The sequence below is a fragment of the Choloepus didactylus genome, chromosome 3, assembly GCF_015220235.1.
Source record: "Choloepus didactylus isolate mChoDid1 chromosome 3, mChoDid1.pri, whole genome shotgun sequence".
In the NCBI taxonomy this organism is placed as follows: domain Eukaryota; kingdom Metazoa; phylum Chordata; class Mammalia; order Pilosa; family Megalonychidae; genus Choloepus; species Choloepus didactylus.
The window spans coordinates 159,633,554-159,653,060 of NC_051309.1; the positions used below are offsets into that span (position 1 = coordinate 159,633,554).

General features: G+C 36.7%; 1 protein-coding gene across 5 annotated transcripts in view; it reads right to left on the bottom strand.

The window, feature by feature from the left end:
• The window catches only part of TTC29 (tetratricopeptide repeat domain 29), a 323,750-nt gene that overhangs the window by 128,234 nt on the left and 176,009 nt on the right, over positions 1-19,507 (bottom strand). The window lies entirely within an intron of this gene.

Genomic DNA, 19,507 nt, shown 5'->3' on the forward strand with positions numbered 1-19,507 from the left:
TCAGGAAGAGAAAGACATACTAAACATATAGCATGACCAGACACATGGATGTTTTGTTCCATAACAGAAAGGATTAAAATTAATCGTTTTTAATATCGCCATAAAAATCCTTTGGTTTATTAAAAATTCATGTTGGTTTGGTTTATTTTTATCTATAGTATAACTTGTTTCATAGCAATCTCTGAAGCCATGACAGTGAGGTCTCACTTTTGTGAAAATAATTCTTTTTCTATAAAATCCCAAATCTTCCAATTTATGTAACAGATGTGAATAAATAATTGAATGGCTTCCAACATTATTTTAAAATATGGGGCTATTATCTAAGGTAATATAAGGCAGATTATAATGTTATACCATTGTAGCTTAAATATCACTTTTCTTTCTCTAAAGAGCTGTTCAAAGAACATGAATTTAGCTGCCAGGTAATTTCTACATCTATCATTTTATTGATTCATACCTTACTGTGTGTACACATACAGTATACACTAAAAATCTTTCTTACAAATGCACTTCATTACCAACATCTTCAGTAATCAAAAGATTATAGCTGCCACAGTCAAATATATGATCTTAATTTAACACTGACATCATCTCTATGGTATAATTTTTCTTTTCACCACTCCCCACCTCCAATGGCCAGAAGGAGAAAAATATTTAAAACCAAAATCACATTCGTTCTTCTTCTTTCATTGTTACTTGACCCAACCTATTACACACATGAAGAGACAGGAAATCTCCAGAGACCTCTATGGAAATCCTTTTTGCACATTTTCTAAGAAAGAATTAGTGGAAGTCATGTGGCAGGGTTTGGGAGAGGGAGTTGCATGAAGGAGGACATGAACACACCCTGTGGGCTCCTGCCTGAATTAGGGAGCTTGCAGCATGTAAGGGCTGATATTTGTCTTTACTTTCTTAAAATTAATACTTGGGAAATAGTTTCAATGAGACCACTTTTATACCTTATAACATTTGGGTCTTGTGTGGTTTCTAAGTATCTACTTGACATCATACAGACGTTAAGATCTACCTACTGATACACAGAGACCCAGTGTCTCCTGCTAGATCTCTAAGGTTCAAAATGTTTATTCTTCTTAAGTTGTTAATAAGCCTTGTGCACACCTGAATATTCTTTCCACACTCTCTTGCATAACTGGCAACACCTAGATTTAACATGGAATGCCTTGACATAGACCTATCTGGGTTAAGAAGAAGAATCTAGGGATTTGGTGAGCTTACAGGAGAACATATCAAATCTGAACACCAAGCTATTTACAAAGAAAACTTCCAGTATCTTCTTTGACTCATATATTCTTAAACAACATTCTAAAACTTTGAAGTAAAGATTGAATATTTTCATATTTTGTGTCAAAAACAGTTTGTCCATTTCAGCTAATATTTTTTGCTACTCTGTGCCAGCCTCTATGTTAGACTCTAGGAAACATTAAATAGAAGAGCACATGTTTGCAGCCCACGAAGCATTTACAGTCTAGTGGTACAGACTTTGAACTGAAGCAACTATGTGAATTAGCAATAGCAGAAGACAGGTTTTCCTGGTGTTTTAACTGTGCTTATACTGCACTACCCTTCCATGCCCCAGGCACCATGGCCCTGAAGCAGTAAGGTGACTTCTAGAGATATCCAATTTAATCTGGGTAGATGCCCAAGAAATTACAGGTAGGTACTTCTGTGTTGGTGGCTCCCGTCCACACCAGGGTGCCGTGCTTCCAAGGGTGGCAGGGGCAGCAAATGACTTAGTCTGGGGTTTTGGCTCCTGCCTCAGACTTGATCTCATAGTACCTTCCTTATGGAGCCAGATGTGGTCTACTAGAATGAACACTAACCTTAGAGCAAGAAGACCTGAATTTCCTGGCCAGGACATCTCCCTGAGGTTTAATTTCCTCAGAAGTTAAAAAGAAAACATACCTCTGAGGGTGGCTGTAAGGCTACCATGAAATAATGTAAAATGCTATGTGAACCTTAGGACAAGAACTCCTTGGGAATCTGTAACCAGCCACCACTGAAAATTCCTAGTGGGAGCTTCCCTTTTCACAAAAAGTCAATATTTTATTTGTGATTTGAGAAGTTCATGTATCTCCTTATACTCTTTACCTAAAAACAGGAAATAAATAGGCAGTGGGAAAAATATAGCTCATTATCGATCCAATAGATAAATAGTCAATTACACAAAATAGAGCCATATTGAGAGCTTTGTTGGTGCTGTAGAGGAGGAGCTGGTCAAAATCAGAGATGTGGCCTCTGCTCCTCAGGAATGGGGGCTCCAGTTGGAGAGAGAAAGCTCAGATAGGTGAAATCATGAGGAAAATACAAGGCAAAACCTAGCACATGGGTGCATTGTGTTCAAACAAGTAATGAGCAAATTCAGGGGTAGAGAAGTCTTCATAAAAAAATTAAAAAGCTCTAACAATAGCTGGTAACATGACAGGAGACTATAGATTCCATAGGAAATAAAGATGTTTTATACTGACCTTACAGAAAGGCACCTTATCTGCTTTTTAAAGGAGCCAGGGTTTAATTCACAAATTAATAAATGCTGATCAACTTGAGTCATAAGACAGAGGAGAATCTTTTTTAACAAAGAAAACTTGAAGTGAGAGAAACTAAGATGGCGGCTAGGTGAGACAGGGCAAAAAACACCTCCATGAAAAATACTAGATAAAAGCCAGAAAGTGACCCAGAACACCAGTTCCAGCAATGCATCAGCCAGACAAGGTCTGCTAAATCCACAGGGACCGTGCATTTGGTGAAACTGGGAGTCTGTGTTCCGAAATGGTGAGTGAGCTGGCTGAAAGTCTGGCGGCCACACTGCAGTGTGGGGAAACTGTAGGTTGGTGTTTGGAGATGGACTAGTTCTTTTTTAAAAAAAACACAACCCAAAAAAACACAGGAGCTGCTGTGGATATGGTGGTGAGAACCGCACAGTGAAGTGCAGCAGGAATGGGCTGTGCCAACGCCTCAATATCTGGCATGGAAGATAGCCCTTCCCATAACTGCTGATAATTGTCTCAGAGCCAGGAGCGCAGAGGGGAGCCAAAAGGAGAAAGAAACCACGCCCCTTGCGGCCATCTTCCCAGCGGGCTGGGGACGCTCTGTCCAGGGCTAGAGCCACAGCCCAGAGCCGCGCCAAGGGTCCCAGTGTGATGGGGAGTGTTTCCCGCAGCACTGTGCACACGCCACAATATCAGCCGTGGACAGTGGACAGTGGCCTTTAGGGCATCCACAGCTAATCGTCCGGGAGCTGGGAAGGCAGAACTGTGCGAAAAGGAGGAAATTAACACGCCCCATTCAGCCATCTTTACAGGAGGCTGGGAATGCCCCTGCATGGCCCAGTGGCCCAGGGCTTCCCTGGAGGGCCGGCGTGCACTTGTGATGCGGCACAGCCTTCCCTGAGCAGAGGTCCTGGAAGAGCACAGCTGGGAAGGGGGAACCACTTGGAAATCCCAGGGACCCTACGCCAATATCAAGGACTTGTGGGTCAGCAGCAGAGGCAATCTGTGGCAAGACTGAAATGAAGGCTTAGACTCTTGCAACAGCCTTGAATCTCCAGGAACACCTGGGAGGTTTGATTATTAAAGCACTCAGACACACTCCCCACATTCAGAACAGACAGCACCAACAACACACCCAAACTTGGTGCACCAATTGAACCCAACAAGAATCAGACACCCACACACCACAAAGACAAAGTTGGGGAGAACAGACTTGAGGGGAATAGGTGACTCGCAGACGCCATCTGCTGGTTAGTTAGAGAAAGTGTAAGCCACCAAGCTGTAGATCTGACAAATTAGAGATTGGTGTTTTTCATATTCTGAAAGAACCCTATCGAATACAGCAAATGCCAAGAGGCCAAAAACAACAGAGAAGTTTAAAGCATATGATAAAATCAGACAGTATGGAGAACCCAAACCCAAACACCCAAATCAAAAGAGCAGAGGAGACATAGTACTTGGAGCAATTAATCAAAGAACTAAAGACAAAAAATGAGAGCATGGCACAGGATATAAAGGAAATGAAGAAGACCCTAGAAGAGCATAAAGAAGAACTTGCAAGGGTAAATTAAAAAAAATAGATGGTCTTATGGAAATAAAAGAAACTGCTGACCAAATTAAAAAGATTCTGGATACTCATAGTACAAGACTAGAGGAAGCTGAACAATGACTAAGTATCCTTGAGGACCACAGAATGGAAAATGAAAGAACAAAGGAAAGAATGGGGAAAAAATTTGAAAAAATCGAAATGGATCTCAGGCATATGATAGATAAAATAAAATGTCCAAATTTAAGACTCATTGGTGTCTCAGAAGGGGAAGAGAGGGGTAAAGGTCTAGAAAGAGTTCTCAAAGAAATTGTTGGGGAAAACTTCTCAAACCTTCTACACAATATAAATACACAAAGCATAAATGCCCAGCGAACTACAAATAGACTAAATCCAAATAAACCCACTACAAGACATATTCTGATCAGAGTGTCAAATACTGAAGAGAAGGAGCAAGTTCTGAAAGCAGCAAGAGAAAAGCAATTCACCACATGCAAAGGAAACAACATAAGACTAAGTAGTGACTACTCAGTGGCCACCATGGAGGCGAGAAGGCAGTGGCATGACATATTTAAAATTTTGAGAGAGAAAAATTTCCAACCAAGAATACTTTATCCAGCAAAATTCTCCTTCAAATTTGAGGGAGAGCTTAAATTTTTCACAGACAAACAAATGCTGAGAGATTTTGCCAATAAAAGACCTGCCCTACTTCAGAGACACTAAAGGGAGCCTACTGACAGAGAAACAAAGAAAGGAGAGAGAGATGTAGAGAAATTTAACAGACATATGTAGAAAATTACATCCCAAATCACCAGGACACACATTCTTCTCTAGTGGTCACAGATCTTTCTCCAGAATAGACCATATGCTGGGACATAAAACAAGCCTCAATAAATTTAAAAAAAAATTGAATTTATTGAAAGCACATTCTCTGACCACAATGGAATACAAATAGAAGTCAGTAACCATCAGAGATTTAGAAAATTCACAAACACCTGGAGGGTAAAAATGAGGGGGAGATGAAAACATTCTCGGATAACCAAAAACTGAGGGACTTCATCACCGGTAGATTAGTCCTATAAGAAATGCTTAAGGGAATTGTGCAGGCTGAAAGGAAGGGACACTAAACAATTGACTGAAACTACATGAAGAAATAAAGATTTCCAGTAAAGATCACATGGTAAAGATAAATACCAATGCTACTGTTTTTTTGATTTGTAACTCCACTATTTACTTCCTACAGGATCTAAAATACATAAACCGTAATGATAAATCAGTGGTTTTGGACTCAATACAAAATATGCAATTTTTGACAAGAACTACATAAAGGTGGGGGAATGGAGGAGTATAGGAACATAGTTGATGTGTCCTATTGAAGTTAAGTTGGTATCAAAGAAAAATAAGATTGTTATAGATTTAAGAGGTTAAATTTAAGCCCCACAGTAAACACAAAGGAATTATCAGAGAATATGACCATAGAGATGAAAAGGAGAGTATGGATTACAAGAAGTGGGGGAAGGGGCAATGAGGAGTTAATAAGAAATGAGTGTAGGGTTTCTGTTTGGGGTGAAGGGAAATTTCTAGTAATGGATGGTGGGAAGGTGATGGCATTGCAACATTCTAAATGTGATTAATCCCATTAATGGAATGCTATGAAGGGGTTGGAATGGGAAGATTTAGGCTGTATGTTTCCACAATTGAAAAAGAAAAAAAAAAAAAGACAGTCTAAATAGATAATGACAATTAAATGCCAAGGACGATCCTGGATGGGATCTGAGGATGGAGGAGACGAGGCTCAAAGGGACACAGTTGGGACACAAGAGGAAAAAAAAAGGAAATATAGAACATAAGCTTTGTATCAATGTTGGATTTCTTGAATTTCTTAGCTGCGCTTAATGGGATTGCATAACAAAATGTTCTTGTTCATGAGAAATGTATATGTGAATTATATTGTTTGTTCAAGGATGTGTGCAGCTTGCTCTCATATGTTCAGAAGACAGAGCAATAGATGATGGATGATAGGGAGGGAGGGAGGGAAAGAAAGAAATGGTGGTGTGACAAGATGTTAAAGTTGGTGGATCAGGGTATCAGGGGAGGGAAGTCGGGGTATGCTGGAGTTCTGATTATGGGTTTTGTATTGTTTTTGCAACTGTTCCTGTAAGTTTGAATTTATTTCAAAATAAAATTAAAAAAATACAATAAAATAAAAATAAAATATAACCCCCCCGCCCCACCCCCCTAAAAAAAAGAATACTTGAAGTGAGAAAATACAGTGTGGCAGTCTGAAGGAGCCACTGTATTTGACTGAATGTCCCTGTGGTGTGCAATATGTTGGAAACAAAGCCAGGGCCTGGAAGGTTAAAATCTGTCATCACAAATCAAAGATAAGAGGAAAGAATAAAGAATCACCAGGTGCAAAATATTTTGATAAACTGAAAACTCATTTCGTATCTTCAAATGATTCAATCTTTGTCAAAAGACAGAGGAAAACAATGATTCAGCATTTTACTATGTAAATTTAAATGAACACCAAACTGCGTGATAACAAGGTTATCAACATTGGAAAAGTCAGTTAATATATCTAATAAAAATTGAGTGCTAAATGGCCACTCGATTACATTGCTCCAATAATTTCCATGAATAATGTAGACTAAAGTTTGAAAGTATTTGACCAGAAGTGTTAAAGACAATAGATTATCTTTCCACTAGAATGAAATTGATTTATTTGGAAAGATCTTTTCAAATAAAATCCAGCTTCTTAAAATGAGATCATTGCTATTGGTCACCTAGAAAAACAAACCAGTAGAACATTTAGAATAAAAAATGAGAATGTGTAAAAGAATGATGTTGACAATGTGCTGCAATTTTTTTGAAGAATTGTTTGCTCTAGAATCAAATTTTAAGGATCATTAATTTCTTTTACTACAATAGCCTTTGAGGAAACATGGGATTTAAGTCAAGATTATCACTTGTTAACAAAGTGAGAAAGATAGAAGAGTAGCCTCGTCCTACCAGTTAAAGGGGACATATAAGAAGACATTATAAGGTCCAGTAATATCAAATACCCAACTGTTTTCTTTCCTTTACATGCTTTAAGACTAGCAGTTGTAAGAGTGCCTTGCAACAGAAGAAAATGGACTATTTAGTACTGATCACTCTTCTCGCCTTCTTCTATTTTTCCTTTCCTCACCCCACTATAAATCTTTCATTTTTCCTTTATTTTAAAAACAACATTAAAGGAGAAAATATTCCAGCAATCATGGCCTTTGAACACTTTCACACTTGAAACTTGACTTTTCACCCACGATGACCACCACTCCAGGCCTAACCCTTCCAAATTAGTTATACCCTCCCCACTTTCTCCACCCAGTCAGACACTATAAGAATATACTGCCCAGTTCATTTATTTTAAAACATATTATTTTAAGATAGTTATAGATTCACACGCAGCTGTAAGAAGTGATGCAGAGAGATCCCATACACCTGTTGCCCAGTTTTCTCAAATAACAACATCTTGCATAACTATAGAACAATATCGACCATGAACAGGAAATTGACATTGATACAATTCATTGACCTTATTAAAATTTCACCAGTTTTGCATGCACTAATTTGTGTGTGTATTAAGTTCTATGCTATTTTATTACATTTATATATTCATGTGACCATCACCACTATCAAGATACTGAGTAGTTTCATTACAGCAGGGATCCCTCCCAGTTGATTTTTAATAGGGATTGAAAAAAGAGAATGCCTTGGGAAATTTCTGAAATAATTTGGCATCTATCCTCTATCACTTTGGTACCTGTGCCCTACCTCTGGTGTTTGTATTTCCCCAGAAAAATTTCCTTGGCTAAGTGATAGAACAGTAGTTGAGTGAACCAATTCATACTTAAGTATAGTGACTTAAAGATTATTAACCATGTCAGAGGAGACTGCAGTTCTAAAAAGTATGTTTGTTAGTCCCAAATCATCAGATAGGGTGTGGCAGTACAATTTTGGGCAAATGGTTATTAAAAGAAAAAAGGCTAGCCTTGTCTTGAAATCTGCTCTTAAGTAGATACTGATTTTTGTAAGTTATTTTCTTTGTCTATTTCTGCAGTTTCTGGTTTTCTAGAAGCTCCATGTGCTTTTCAAGAAGGTTTTGTATCATGGTAGCATGGAAGAGATGTAAAAAAGAAAGAGGGATCTGTGCAATAGCAGATGTGAAAATCACTGAAACCTGTAAAGATCACTACATGCTACTTCCATTCCCTCTTTTATCACTTTCCTCATAATGTTCAACTTTCAGAGTCAATGTATTCTATAAAGAACTCTCTGTACATTCCATTAGATGTGACTGCTAGATATAAAATTATGTGTATCCTTGTTCTTAAAGAACTTATTATCTAAGGTGATGAGACCTACAGGAATGGAAATTATAGTCTTGTAAGTAGTATAAAAGGCTAAAAACTTTATTCCAAAGACATTTTTTTCAAGAGACAAAATTTAATAAATGCACACAGTTTTGTATATATAATACAGCATCACACCATGTAGGGCATTTACTTATTTTATACATTCAGACATGTTTGAAACACTTCTTAAGGCTACAAAACAGAACACAGAAAAATAAACAGGAATATATTAAACACTTATAAAAAGTGATGTGATAAAGAATATAAAGTACTATTTTCCTTTCAACACTTCAAAAGATATGTATATATACTTTTGTTTTTTTACAAATAACATCACAATCACATCTTCATATGCTTTTAAGTATTTTTACTCAGTGTAAGGCTATTATTTTTCATACATAAATTTTTTCTAGCTTTGTAACAATGCAATTTTTAATCCATTCAAGTAAATTCAACCCCAAAGTTGCTGTTTCCCAGCATTAAGACATGCACCCACCCCTCTTCTAGGGTTTTCTAAAACTTCAAGGGAAAAACATCCCTTACAAAAAAAAAAAAAACGATTAGTGGGAGAGCAAATGGTTGACGCTGGTAGCAAAACATTAGTTCGAGACTGACATACTGGAACTGAGCCATTATTTAGGATTTCAGACAAAAACACAAGAGTATTTAGACATAAAATAAGGAGCAAAACAGAGTAAACAGAAATAGTGTAGCCAAATGTGCATTCTCTTCAGCTACACTAGAATGGACCTTGCTTAGTACCCATAAATGAAAGGCAAAAAGTTCACCTCATCAAAAAATGAAGGTAAAACAAATGAGGCAGAAATATTGCTAGTTTCTAGGATGGCTGAATGTTTTCTAAACCAGAAATGGTTAGAAAGGAACTTTATTGCACCAAGTCAATCTTAAGCAAGTTTGCAGTTCACAGGCATTGTGATTCAATCTTGAGTCACAAGGAAACAACATACTGCAAGAATACAGAGAGAGTCTGCATCCAACAGGCTCTATTCTGTGTTGTGGTTTGGGAAAACCTACTCTTGCCAGGTCAAGGCAGGGTCTGAGCCTAGATCTGCCATGCAAATGAACAGGTGGTTACCAGGAACAGCACGAGACTCCACAGATGCCAGCATCCCGCTGCCAAGGAGCACACAGGGCAAGGGTGGAAGATCACTCTGACAGAAAACATTTAGAACTGACCAAAGCTCACTTGTTCTCTTTGTTTTAGTTAGGTGATTTTGCTCAACGCGATTCCTGCCTCTTGTCCTTTTAGTATTATGTATATTTCTCATCACCAGTACAAAGACATTAATTCTTTAAAAAACAAAAAAAAATGAGCGCCAGCTACGGGCCAAGCTTTGTTCTAGAAGCAAGGGATACGACAGCCTGTAATGCAAAGTTCTTGACCCCATGAAGCCTACGTTGCATTTGGGTGATGGAAAGACAATCTGTAAATAAATAAATGAGTGAATTTCAGACAGTCATAAGAATTATGAAGTAAATACAATTGAGAAAGGCTTTGTGAAGGAAGAGAAACATAATCTACATTTTAAAGGAATGCTAGGAATTGGATAAGTAGTACGGAGGGCATCATGAGCAGAGGTTTGGAGATGGTAATGAACTTGTTGTAAATGATACAATGAGAAGAAACCTTTTACCTGGGTACACAGAAGCAACAATGTCCAACAGAAAAGTTTGCTTTGGGGTTCATACCATGGTGTAATACTATGGGTGAAATAATCACAGTTTAAAAAAATTATTAGATAAGCTGTGGGTTTACAGATAAATCATACACAAAATACAGGATTCCCATATCACGCCCTATTATTAACGCCATGCTTTGATGTGGTACATTTATTAAAATTGATGAAAGCATATTTATTAATTCTAGTCAATGGTTTAAGTTAGGGTTCACTGTTTGTGTAGGAGAGTTTCACGGATTTTTTAAAAAAGTATTCTGTTACCAGATAGATATACAGCCTAACATTTCCCATTTTAGCCACATTTGGATATATATTTCAGTGCTTTTAATGATGTTCACAATATTGTGCTACCATCACCACCATTCATTACCAAAACATTTCCATTGTTTCAAATAGAAACTGTACATTTTAAGCCTTAACTCCCTATTCTGTATCCTTACCCTGGTAACCTATATTATAGATACAGATTCAATGAGTTTGCTGATTCTAATTATTTCATTATCAGTGAGATCATACAATATGTATCCTTTTGAGTCTGGCTTATTTCACTCAACATGATGTCTTAAAGGTGTCACATTATCAGACAACTTCATTTCTTTTTGTGGCTGAATAATATTTCATTGCTTGTATATACCACATGATATTTATCCATTCATCAATTAATGGACATGTGGGTTGCTTCCATCTTTTGGCAATTTTGAATAATGCTGCTATGAACATCAGTGTGCAAATATCTGTTCGAATCTCTGCTTTCAATCCTTTTGGGTATATACCTAGAAGCGGGATTTCCTGAATATCAAACTGTCTTCCATAGCAGCTGCACCATTTTACATTGCCACAAGCAATGAATGAGTGTTCCTATTTCTCTACATCCTCTTCAACACTTGTAATTTTCTGGTTTTGTTTTGTTTTGTTTTTAAATAGTCATCCTTTTGTGTGTGAAATGATATCTCATTGGAGCTTTATTTCCATTTCCCTGATGACTAATGATCTTAAGCATCTTTTCATGTGCTTTTTGTCCACTTGTGTTTCTTCTTTGGAGAGCTGTCTATTCAAGTTTTTGCCCATTTTAAAATTTGGTTGTTCATCTTTGTGGTGTTAAGTTGAAGGATTTCTTTATACATTAAGGATATTAAAGCTTTATCAGATACCTGGTTTCCAAATATTTTCTCCATTTTTAGATTTTCCTTTTACCTTCATGACAAAGTCCTTTGAGGCACAAAAATTTTTAATTTTGATGAGGTCCCATTTATCCATTTTTTCTTTTGTTGCTTGTGCTTTGGGTGTAAAGTCTAAGAAACCATTGTCTACCATAAGGTCCTGAAGATGCTTCCCTGTTTTCTTCTGGCTCTATTTATAGTTAGTTCTTTGATCTATTTTGAGTTGATTTTTGTATAAGTGTGAGGTAGGGGTACTCCTTCATTCTGTCACAAAAGGAGACCGAGTTTTTACAGCACCTTTTATTGAAAAGACTATTCTTTCCTAATTGAGTGGTGTTTGCCCCCTTGTCAAAAATCATTTGGCCATGAATGTAAGGGTTGATTTCTGAGCTCTCAGTTCATTTCCATTGGTCTACATTTGTGTCCTTGTGCCAGTACCATACTGTTCTGATTACTGTGGCTTTGTAGTAAGTTTTAAGATCAGGATGTGTGAGTCTTCAAACTTCATTCTTCTTTTTCAAGATGCCTTTGTCTATTCAGGGCACCTTATGTTTTCATATAAATTTGATGACTGGCCTTTCCATTTCTGCAAAGGTTGTAGGAATTTTGACTGAGATTGCATTGAATCTATAAATTGCTTTTAATACCATCAGAATACACAGTTATAAATAGGCCTGCCTGATCCTGCATCAAGCAGAGAAACAAGTCTCTTTGCTTTGGTGAGAAGGTGAGTTTATTGAAGATGCATAAACAAGGAACTGGAGGGAAAAAACTTTCCAAGACAAGTGCAAAGTGAGAAGAGTTGTTTGGGCTTTTATAACTCAAAACAGGAAAAGAAATGGTCAGAATCCAGAAGAAAGCAGAAGAGGGGAAAATAGAAGAGAGAAAGCTGTTTGGTCAGAATCTCCTGTTATCTTGAAATCCACCCCTCATTCAGGCTTATTTTTCAAGAAGTTGCTGCTTATGAGACCATATGGATACATCCCTCATATCCTATCGCAGGCAATGCTGGGTAAGTTCCTGGGAACAGAGAATAAGTTTTGTTGTTGAGACTAGAGCAACAGCAAGTTATTTTAACAAGGGATTTTTAGGCTTAGAATAACTCAAGGCTGCTTGAGTGAAGTGACCTTAATAAACAGGCTTTTTTCCTCTATTGGCTATTAAAGACTATACTAAGCATTTTTCAGCTAAAGATATTGAGTATTTTCTATTTATACAGCTATCACTTTGGGTAGCATTGACATCTTAACGATATTTAGTTTTCCAATCCATGATCATGGAATGTCCTTCCATTTATTTCCATATTCTTTAATTTCTTTTAACAATGTTTTGTAGTTTTTGTGTGTATGTATGTACAGGTCCTTTACATACTTGATTAGATTTTTTCTTAGATATTTGATTCTTTTAGTTGCTATTGTGAATGGAATTTTTTTCTTGATTTCTTTTTCCATTTGTTCACTGCTTGTGTGTAGAAACATTACTGATTTTGGGGTGTTGATCTTGTACCCTGTCACTTAGCTGAATTCATTTATTAGCTGTAGGAGCTTAGTTGTGGATTTTTCAGGATTTTCTGTATATAGGTTCATATCATCTGCAAATAAGGAAACTTTTACTTTTCCCTTTCTAATATGGGTGGCTTTAATTTCTTTTTCTTGTCTAATTGCTCTGGCAAGAACTTCTAGTAAAATTTTGAATAACAGTGGTGACAGTGGGCATCCTTTTCTTGCTCCTGATCTTACAGGGAAAGATTTCAGTCTTTCAGCATTAAGTAGGATGTTAGCTGTAGATTTTTCATATATGCCCTTTCTCGTGTTGAGGAAGTTTCCTTCTTTTCCTAATTTTCTAAGTGTTTTCTGTTTTTAATCAAGAAGACATGCTGGATTTTGTCAAAGGCCTTTTCTGCATCAGTTGAGATTATCATGTGCTTTTTTAAACTTCATTTTGTCAATGTGGTGTATTACAGTAATTGTTTTTCTTACATTCATCCATCCTTGCATACCAGGGATAAATACCACTTGATCATGGTATTTAATTCTTTTAATGTGCTGTTGGATTTGGTTTGCTAGTATTTTTTTTTATTTTTGCATCTATATTCATAAGAGATATTGTTCTGTAATTTTCTTTTCTTTTGGTATCTTTATCTGGCTTTGGAGCAAGGGTGATGTTGGCCTTGTAGAAGGAGTTAATTAGTGTGACCTCCTATTCAATTTTTTAGAGGAGTTTGACCATGATTGGTGTTAAATCTTCTTGGAATGTGTGGCAAAGCTCCCCTGTGAAACTGTCTGGTCCCTAGCTTTTCTTTTTGGGGAGGTTTTTGATTGCTGATTCAATCTCTTTAGAGTAATTGGTTTTCTGAGATCTTCTATTTCTTCTTGAGTGAATGTTGGTAATATATGATCCTAAGAATTTGCTCATTTCATCTAGGTTATCTAACTTACTGCCATACAGTTGCTTGTTGTATCCTCTTATAGTCCTTTTCATTTCAGTTGATTCAGTTGTAATGTTTCCCTTTTCACTTCTGATTTTATTTGTGCCCTCTCTCTTTTTATCTTTGTTAATCTAGCTAGAAGTTTGTCTATTTTATTGATCTTTTGAAAGAACCAACTTTTGGTTTTGCTTATTATTCTCCCTATTGTTTTCTTGTTCTCTATTTCATTTATCTCTGCTCTAATGTTTGTCATTTCCTACCTTTTGCTTGCTTAAGGTTTAGTTTGCTCTACATTTCCTAGTTCTTCTAGTTTTGAAGTTAGGTCTCTGCTTTGAGGTCTTTCTTCTTTTTTGTGTGTGGGCATTTATAGATATAAATTTCTCTCTCAGCGCTGTTTTTGTTGCAGCCATAATTTTTGGTATGTTATATTTTCATTTTCATTCACCTCATGGTATTTCCTAATTTCCCTTCTGATTTCCTCTTTAACACATTGGTTGTTTAATTATACATTGTTTAATTTCCACATATATATGAAGTTTACATTTCTCCCTCTGTTATTGCTTTTTAGCTTCATTCTGTTGTGGTCAAAGGATATACACTTTATGATTTCAGTATTTTTGAATTTATAGAGATTTGTCTTGTGACATAAGATATTGTCTAACCTGGAGAATGATACATGGGCAGTTGAGAAGAATGTTTATTCTGTTTTTGGTGGGTAAAGCACTCTTCAAATATGTTAGTTCTAGTTAGTTTAGAGTATCATTCAAATCTGATTTCCTATTGCTCTTTCCTATTGTATTATAATCTCCTACAATTAATGTAGAACTGTCATTTCTCCCTTCATATCTTTCAGTATTTGCTTTATATATCTTGGGGCTCTGTTGTCAGATACATATATTTTTATAATTTTATGTCTTCTCATTGATTTGACCCCCTTATCAGTATATAATTACTGCCTTTGACCCTCATAACTGTTTTTAACTTAAAGTCTATTTTATCTGATATTCTTACAGCTACTCCAGCTCTCTTGTTTATCACTTGCAATATTCTACTTGTGTCTTTGAAATTAAGGTGAGTCTCTTGCAGACAGCATATAGCTGGCTCATGCTTTTTTGTCAGTTCTGCCAATCTCTGCCTTTTGACTGGAAAGTTTAATCCATTTGCGTTTTAAGCACTTTCTTCTGTAGTTTTGCTATTTAGTGTTTGTAAGTCTAATACCTTTTTTCCCCTCAATTCTTCCTTTAATACCTACTTTTGTATTTATTTGATTATTTGTATTTCACCATATTGAGTGCCTTCTCATTTCCACCTGGATATATATTTCACATACTTTCCTTGTGGTTACCATGGGGTTAAAGTTTAACATCCTAAATATATAACAATCATATTTAGTTTGATACCAGCTTTACTTCAAAACATACATATTCCTTTTCCTATGCCTCTTTGTCCCTGCACCTTTTTTGGTAGTTGTTACCAATTATATATTTGTACACTGTAAGTCTAAAAACCATAAATTTATCATTACTTTTTATGTATTTGCATTTTAGCACCTTTAGGAAGTAAGAAGTAGAGTTACATACCAAAAAAATACAGTACAGTATTACTGGCATTTATAAATACCCCCATGTTTACCTTTACTGGAGTTCTTTATTTCTTTATGTCTAGTGTCCTTTCCTTTCAGTCTGAAGAATTCCCTTTAGCATTGTTTGTAGGGCAGGTCTAGTGGTGATGAATGCCTTCAGATTTGTTTATCTGGAAATGTCTTAATCTCTCCCTCATTCTTTTAATTTTTTTAATTAGAGAATTTGTAGGTTTATAGAAAAATCATGTAAAAATACAGTGTCCCCATACATTTCCCCCTTTATTATTCACACTTTGCGTTAGTGTGGTACCTTTGTTACAACTTATGAAAAAATATTATAATTGTATTGTTAACTATAATTCATAGTTTACATTAGGGTGTATTTTTTCCCCATATACCCTCCTATTATTAACACCTTGCATTAGGGTGGTACATTTGCTACAATCCATGAAAGAGCATTTTTGTATTTGTACTATTAATTAGAGTCCATCATTTCCAATAGGTTTCACTGTGTTGTAGAGTCCTATGTTTCATCTTTTAATTTTTATTCTAGTAATATGTATATGAACTAAAATTTCCTGTTTTAACTATATTTGCATATACAATTCCATGCTATTAATTGCACTCATATTGTGCTACCATCACCACTATCCATTCCCAAAACTTCATAATCAACTCAATAGAAATTCTGTATAATTTAAGCATTAACTCTCCCTTCCCTACCCCCAACCCACTCCCTGATAACCTATATTCTAGAGTCTAACTCTAAGGCTCTCCCTCATTTTTGAAAGAAATTCTTGCTGTTTTCTTTGAGCACTTTAAGTATTTCAGCCTACTACCTTCTTGCCGCCAAGGTTTCTGATGAGAACTCAGCACTCCATCTAACGGGACTCCCTTGTACATAATGTTGTTTTTCTCTTGCAGCTTTGAGAACTCTCTCCTTGGTCTTTAAATTTGAACATTTGACCAATAAATTACAGAGTGTGTTTTATTCATGGTGATGCTGTTTGGTGTTCTCTAGTTTCTTGGATGTTTATATTCATGTGCTTTGCTAGGTTTGGGAGATTCTCTGTTATTATTTCTCTGAATATTTCTTTTGCCCCTTTCTTTACTCTCTTTCTAAGACTCCCAACAATGTGTGTATTGGTACTCTTGATAGTGTCCCAGAGGTGTCTTAGGCTATTTTTGCTTTTTCTCTTTTCTTTCTGCTACTCAACCTGACTCATTTGAATTGTCTTGTCTTTGAATTCACTGATTCTTTCTTCTGCCAGCTTCAATCTGCTTTTGAAACCCTCCTCAGAATTTTTCATTTCAGTTATTGTGGTCTTCAATTCCAGTAGTTCTGTTTGGTTCCTTTGTAAAACTTCTATCTTGTTACTAAGATTCACAAATTGCTCCTTCATTGTTTTCCTGATATTCTTTAGTTCTTTCTCTATGTTTTCCTTCCTCTCCTTGAGCATTCTTAAGATCATTTTTCAAGCTTCTTTGTTTGGTAGGACCAAACTCTGCTCTTCTTCTTTGTTTCTTTTTTTTTGATTTTTATCCTCTTCCTTGTGATGGGCCATCATTTCCTGTTTTCCTGTTTCTTTGTCAGCCGAGCCTCAGTGACCCAGTTTTGCTAGTAAAAAGCTGTGATCAGTGATCGGCCATGCCCACCCCTGATCTTAGGGAAGTAGATTTTTGTGTCTCTTTCTGTCAACAGCAAGCTAGCCAGGGGCCAAACCCCACGATGGCCTGCCACAAAAGTGGGGAGTAGGTATGGGTAATTGATGACCAGAAAGAGCAACTTAATAGTCTTTACCATATTTACCAGCCTCTTCTTTCCACTCTTCTCTGGATGCTGTATAGTTCTCTACTGGACTACAGTTTCCAAATAGTTGTTTCAGACAGTTCCTGCCTGTTTAAGGTTGTTCTGGTGGAGGGACTGATTCCTGGAGCACTGTACTCTGCCAATTTCCTACAATTTTCTCAGTAAAAACAGTCTTAATTGATAACATGAAGTGACAAACTTCCAAACTGCAATTTATCTTTTTGATTACAAAAAAATGAATTTGATTACTGTTTTGATGGTAAGGCAGGTTATTTGCTTTCATTCCCTTATTCTACATATACATAAAGTAGTCCTTTGCAGAACTTTTTTTATTCATAGTTTTTGTCTTTCTACTTTCTAGGTAGCTCATTGTACATGGTTGAAATACACCACGCTCAAGGCTGTACAGTTGGCTGTCTTGTTTCCCACTATTCCGTGCTTTCAAAATGTGCCGAGTCATTCCTGTGCCCAGGATGAGGAGAGGAAACACTGTTCTTTCATCCTCTGACATAGCAGAGAGCATATACAGCTCACACCAACACTACCAGATCCAGCAGATTGGTTAACATGAAATTTAAATGGGTCTCTGTGCTCTGGCTGCTGACCCTCAGGCCATTGTTTTTATGGGAAAATAACCCACAGAAGCACATTATGAAATCAGTTCTAGAATCTACACCATTTGAAATGGAAATTTTGTAATCTTGAGAATATTTCAGTGAACCCTAAATCTGTTTTTACTTAATATTTCTGTGCTTTTTTCCCCATATATCCTACATCCCTTGCTCCATTTGCTACCTTCCTCAAGCCTCTCTTTCTTCATTAATTCAAGATCTGAAATCAGTAGGGACTGCTACTCTGGGGGCAAAGACAGAGCTCTTTAATTCAGAGATTTTGGGGCCTGGAAGGGGCCCTATGGGTTATTTAACTAAATCCTGCTCTAGGTGCCCAAATTTTCTCCAAATATCATAGGCTTTCAAGGCAGGAAGTTCTTCAACTAAGTCAGTAGCTCTACTATTGAGCTGGGTGATATGTGTCAAGTGACTCAATCTTGCTGAACCTATTTTATAGGGTATAAAATGGAAATGAATAAAGCCTACCTTGAAGAGATGCTATGAGGTTCCAAAAGGATGAAGTGTTCAAAAGTACCTACTAAAAATTTGAGTGAAGCAAATGTTTAATTTTCATAAATGGTTATCTCGCCTAGTGATTCTCAAATGGAGGTGGTTTTGCTCCCTCCAGGAGATATTTGGCAATGTCTGGAAGGCATTTTAGGTTATCATAACTGGGGGATGATAGCTACTGGCATCTAGTGGGTAGAGGCCAGAGAGGCTGCTAAACACCCTACCATGCACAGGGCAGTCCGTGCAACAAAGAATTGTCAGCCCAAATGTCCACAGTGCTGCTGTAGAGAAACCCTGATCGAGCCTCTGTTTCATGATTGGAAACCATCTCCTTGTGAGTTTCTCAATCATTAGCAAGTTATATGAGAAAACTGTTGTTTAAGTTGAGATAAAATCTGTAACTTCCATCTGCTAGTCAAGGTTGTGTTTTGTGGGACAACACAAGATAAGTTCATCCCTCTTCCACTCAACAGTCCTTCCACTACTGCAAGATGGTTTTCCCTTCTCAGAGTCCCAAAATTATGGAGTCTTCCAGGATGCTCTGAAATAAGTGTGAACTTATTAGCCATATTTGAACATCTTATCTTTAGTTTTATTTACAAGCCCAAAAGCTCCAGGAGAATTTAAATGAATCCACCTAGCCCAAAAATTGTCTGTAAAACCATAAAAGAGCATCCCAGGGCTTTGTCTATAAATAAGAAGTTATGATTCTATTGCCAAGGGTGCATTTTTTTTTTTTTTTGCCTCTTTCTTCCTTGCCAACTATAAAAAGGCAGCAAACTAACGTTTTGTTATATATTCCCCACACAAACCTCAAACTGTGCCATTTCATAACAAAGTTCAGGACTGCTCTCAATACAGTCAGTGCATTATTTGGAGGTAAAAAAGGCAATGATACAGATTTACATCTGTGCAATAAGAAATGCAGAAATAAAAAAAATCAGGTTTGCTATCTTGGGCTTAAAATCATTGTCAAATCTTATTGGAAATACATTTATTCTGATTTCGGCAATCTAATCCCCTTTAGCCATTTCACAGTTGGTGAGCAGAAAAGAGGTTTCTGCCTCATTTACAATGTCTGAACATGATTCAGGCAATCAACTGCAACATTAGTCAGAGAAATCAGTGGCTAATGATTTCTGACAAGCACTGCAGTAACAGGCTTAGGACAGACTGAGCAGCAACAGCATTCAGAGATATTTTACTGGTGCCAGTGATAGGACTGGTAGAAGATGATAAAAATGAAGGTAAACAGG